We start from the raw sequence: 5,670 nt of genomic DNA on the forward strand, positions 1-5,670 counted from the left end.
ACGACACTTCGCGAATAAGGACACCTTTTTGATGCCCCGCCGAGTGTCGTTATAAGCGAAGTTAGTTAGTTGACTGTAGTTACTCCGCCCGACAGACTCAGTGGCAGTGCAATGCCGACACTCGGACTACATGACTGTACTCTGTAGACCTACTGTAGACCTACCGAGTCTAACATGTTTTTCGATTTTGACAGCATGTTTCAAGGAACTACTATGATACAACCTAACACTGGTTAAAACCAGTATTAAAGAAACATTGTTATAGTTCACGCAATTGTTAGATTGACAGCATGAAACAAGGTGGAGGACACTGTGTTCGGAAACAGTGACCTTACTACAACCTTCCGCGGTTGGCAGAGCCCGGTCCTTGCGGACCATTGGAACCATAATTATGGGTGTCGCACCCGGTTCTGACCCTCATTATGCTAGGGTGGTAGGAGACTACTCCTGACGTCCGTCGTGTATTCTTTGATCGCTCCTGGATGTCGCCCTGGTAGTCATGTAGCTACTTAAACCTCAACTTCTTTTCTTCCAACTTCTGCCCATGGCGTCCTTCCCTCAGCTCGTCAGCGGTGGTGGCAGTAACTGTTGACAGCTGACGAGCTGAGAGAAGGACGCCATAGGCAGAAGTTAGAAGAAAAGAAGTTGAGGTTTAAGTAGCTCCATGACTACCAGGACGACATCCAGGAGCGATCAAAGAATACACGACGGACGTCAGGAGTAGTCTCCTACCACCCTAGCATAATGAGGGTCAGAACCGGGTGCGACACCCATATGGTTCAAATGGTCCGCAAGGACCGGGGCTCTGCCAACCGCGGATGGTTGTAGTAAGGTCACTGTTTCCGAACAAAGTGTTCTCCACCTTGTTTCATGCTGTCAATCTAACAATATGAAGGAACTACATGACTGTACTAGTATACTAGTATTAATTACTAGTATTAGTAGTAACCAAGCAAGGCTTCTGTGTATATTATACCATGACTATTACTATTAGGAGTGTCTGAGTCTGTAGTCACCATGTAGATCTACAACTAATAGCAAGAGTACATAACCATGTTATGTACTCTTGCTAATAGTAATAGTATCAATCACAATGAACAGAACGTTCTTCTTCGAACTAGCCTTGCTATTCAGTCCCACATCGAAGGCTCCTTCCTCCTTCCACGAAGCTGCTGCCCCGCACACACAGGTCAGCAACAGCGTTGCGGCAACTAGTTTTGCCCAAAGCATGTTGTCCTGCCGTCTCCCACTCCCAGCCCGTCACAAGCACAACTACCGTAGGTATCGCTCGCCCTCTTTGAACTCACTCAGAAAAGAGAACTGACCTCGGTTTTTCGCTGGACCAACCCAGAAGGTCATTACTAGTAAATACTAGTAATACTTACAAGTCATGTACATAGTCATTGACAGTAGCGCGGCTACTAGCGCGTATAGCGCCTGCATGCCCTGTATGGCCGATGACGTAACGTAACTTTTACGTTGCAACGTGTCGTTGACTCGTTGTGCGATCGTCGATCGATGCGAAGTCATGACGTCAGTTTGTGACAACAGAGACTTACACTTAGAGTCAGTGCACGACGTGGCTTCAAACTCAAAGTGAAACATTTCCTGCTGTTCTCCGCCTTGTGAAGTAAGTTTTGTTGTTCTCTGTTCTTCACCCTGTTCTTAGTGCCCTAGTAGTGCCATGCGACCGCCGTGGACACTTTTACTTGATGTGTGTGTGAGTGGGGCACCTGGATAGAACTCACCCCGGCGATGGAGCGGCGGCCATCGCTGTGAGAGTGTGCGTGTGTGAGTTTAGCGGGGCACTGGATCATTCATTTGCCATTGTTTCGTTCACTCTGCTCCAATTTGCGTCCTTGACCGTTCATCTTCACTGAAAAATATTCAAAGATTTTTGTATCGTAGCAAGCGCAGCACAGCTGCAGTCCCATCGCTGCTCCTGTGTCCCAAGCACTTTGTAGGATACTCAACAGTAGACAACAGTTTATCCGCAGTACTCTGCACAAACATCTCTCGTGTACGGTACGACTGGTGCGATTGGTGGTGGTGGTAGCGAGCGGGCTCCACTCGCCGGCTTCGGGGACTACATAAAGTGCGCGTTCGTATTGTGCCGGGACGTTGTAGAATCTACAAGTACAAGCCTGGATTTCGTCAACAATGATCTCTCTGGAAAAGAAACTGCAGTCGTCGCGGGAGGAAAACAAGTCGCCCTCTCCGACACGGATGCATTCGACTGGTCACCAACCACTGGAGCCTCCACCTGCATATCCTGGGCTTCCGACCCTAACGGACACGGATCCAGACCCTCCTCGTCTAAATCAATCTGTTGGTAGGTCTACGTTACTTGCAGCAGACGAAGGAAGCCTGGCCGTTTATGAAGAATTACTTGACTCACCGCCCAGCATGGCCGAACTGCCCGAATTCTTCAGAACAAGTAATGTACCCACAAGCGATTCCCTCGAACCACTAACTCCCAATACTGGTCGTGGCCAGCGAGCGGAACAAGCATCAGTGAGTGAACACATGCTGGAGGAGGCGCGCGGGCGTGTTCACAGTAGAAGTCCAGTGCGAGAATCCAGTGGACCATGCGAATCTGCGTCAGCCAGTGTGAGTCCACTGGCCACTACGACTAACGTTACGACGGGACATCGCAGTGATGAAATGCGGCAGCACTGCATGAGTAGCCTGCCTCCGCTAGTTCCCTGCCATGCCCATACGCCTGACTCTCCAGAGCTGCCACCCATGCCACTGCCAGCTGAAGCGGCAGAAGCCTCATCCGCAGGCCAGCTGCCCGCTTACATATCCCAGGCCAAGGCCGGCCTGCAACATGAGTACGAGTCCTGCAGGCTGCCGCTGGGCGCCGGCATGTTTGACACAGTGGAAGACATTTCCAAGAACGGGGAGATCCTGCAGAGGCTGGAGGATTCAGTGGCGAACATGGAAACATCCTATGTCGACGTCAGCTTTGCCCTGTGTTCCAGCACCCTGGAGCACTTCAACCGCAAGTGCCAGGTCGGTAGAATGGCACAGAACGTGTTCAATCTGGAGCACATCTTCGCCTGCGACGACATGAAGACGTACAAGCTGCAAGACGTGTTCTCAGCGCGTCTGCCCGGCGATAGGTCACGCATTGGCTGTGACGATGCCCAGCGCGATCCGCGGACGTTTCTCTTTAAGGGCAGCGGTGGCATGGGCAAGACGTGTGCGCTGTTCAAAAAACTGCCGTACGAGTGGGCGAGAGGCCGTATGCTGACCAATGTGCACTTGCTCATCTGTCTTGACCTGGCCGACGTTGACAACTGGCTGCTTGAGTCGCTCGAGGCGCTTCTCATGCAGTACGTCGACCTGGACCGCGAGGAGATGAAAAACACGCTGCTCTTCATCGAGCAGAATCCCGGCTGCCTGGGCTTTGTACTGGATTCGTTTGACGCGTGCAACTTGGAGTGCTGCAGTCCCTTCATGCGCAAGGTGTTGCACGGCGAGGAGCTGTATCCCAGCATGTTTGTTGCCACCGTATCTCGATCATGTCCCGCACTAGACGCCCTGGCGCGCACAGCGCAGTTTGATCGTCGATTCGAGGTCGTCGGCTTCAGGGGTGTCGATGTGTGGGCGCATATTGCATTCCTGCTCCCGCTGCCTCCGAATGGTGGACGTGAGTTCCTGAAAACGATAAGCAAGGCAACGTGCTCCTTAATCTCAACACCTTTTATTGCTAGCAAGCTCTGCGGAGAACACATGATCAACTTCAAGAAAGGAAATTTGTCTTACCAATCTCTTACGCAGGTGTTCAGTACATTTTGCAGGCGGTTGATTGATATCAGTGTTACAGGGAATGAGAACATTTGTGGCCACCCGACTGCATCATGCCAGAAAATGATGCACCTGTTATCTCAGTTTGCATTTCAGGCTTTGATTAAACGTCGCCGTGTGTTTTCGGAGAGCGACTTCACTTCCGCCCAATTGCCAAGAGAGGTGTTGACGTCAGGCTTTTTTGTCAGTTGTACACGAACGACTGGCGAGTCTGTGTACCGGTTCAGTCATCTGCGCTTGCAAGACTTCTTGGCCGCTCACGCTGCATTCAATTATATCCTCTCGTCGTGGAGGGACATAGACGAGCTGGTACTGAGGCTCGGCCGCTCTACAAAGCACTTCCGGATTTTCTGGCGCTTTGTGTATGAGTTGCTGGAGACGACGCCTGGAAATCACCAGTACCAATTGATCGCCGCCCTGAGCAGCGATTCTCACATCAAAGCCCCATTGGATAAAGGCTACCCCGGATCGCTGCTGTGCCTATTGCCAATAAGTGACAGCGACATGGAGAAGATAAAGGAGACGCTGATCGAGTTCTTCGCAATCGATGTCATGCGTGTACTGGCGGATGTGCTGCTCAGTCCGCTCGCAGAGGGTGGACATGATGGGCGCAGTGTGCTGGAAAAATGGTTACGTGACCACGACATTGCCAAACAGGACGACTTATATCTGCTGGAGACGTTGCGCTGCTGGCAACGCGAGATGCTGCTTGGCAGTCGTTACATGCTCTTCCAGGCGATTAAAACTGCGCTGCTGCGAGTAGATAAGGACCGTGCCATTCCCATGGGTATCTGTACCTTATTGCTAGGGCCTTGGCCGCCTGTTGCAGATCTGGCCTTGGGCGTACGGTGCAAACCAGCGCTTATCAACAATGGCTGACTTGCTCTACTCTGCCCCTACAGTGGCTGACCTGCTCTTCTCTGTCCCTACAGTGGCTGACCTGCTCTACTCTGTCCCTACAGTGGCTGACCTGCTCTACTCTGTCCCTACAGTGGCTTACCTGCTCTACTCTGTCCCTACAGTGGCTGACCTGCTCTACTCTGTCCCTACAGTGGCTGACCTGCTCTACTCTGTCCCTACAGTGGCTGACCTGCTCTACTCTGTCCCTACAGTGGCTGACTTGCTCTACTCTGTCCCTACAGTGGCTGACCTGCTCTACTCTGTACCTACAGTGGCTGACCTGCTGTACTCTGTACCTACAGTGGCTGACCTGCTCTACTCTGTACCTACAGTGGCTGACCTGCTCTACTCTGTCCCTACGGTAGCTGACCTGCTCTACTCTGGACCTACGGTAGCTGACCTGCTCTACTCTGTACCTACAGTGGCTGACTTGGTGTACGCTGTCCCTACAGTGGCTGACTTGCTCTAATCTTTCCCTACAATGGCCGACTTGCTGTACTCTGCCCCTACAGTGGCTGACTTGGGGTACTCCATCTATGCATGTGATGCTGTTGTGGGAGTCCTATCTTGGACTGCTCCTTTTATTAAATTTCATTGTCTGCATGGACGTGTCAGATCAGGCCTCCCTTTGGTTGCCGAATTCAAGGTGTAGCGGCAAGACTTGCTCCGTGGGAGAGATTCTACAATGGTACGTGTCCACCTATACATTGTCTCTAGTGACTTGTATATCTCGTGATCTGAGTGTGTGCGACTATATACTGGAATTCACATCCTCTATGATTTATCTGTTTAGTGTACAGGACATGTAGTCTCAACTTGCTTGCTGCAAGTGAGTGCAACAAGGACAAATGAGAACTCAGTAAATTCTTGCCGTTTAGCATCGGGAATTCCTGCGGTGCTTTTATGCTCCAATAAATGTGACAAGTAATTATCAAGACCTTTCTTGCCATGATTACA

This window comes from Sycon ciliatum, chromosome 5 (assembly GCF_964019385.1).
Source record: "Sycon ciliatum chromosome 5, ocSycCili1.1, whole genome shotgun sequence".
Lineage (NCBI taxonomy): Eukaryota > Metazoa > Porifera > Calcarea > Leucosolenida > Sycettidae > Sycon > Sycon ciliatum.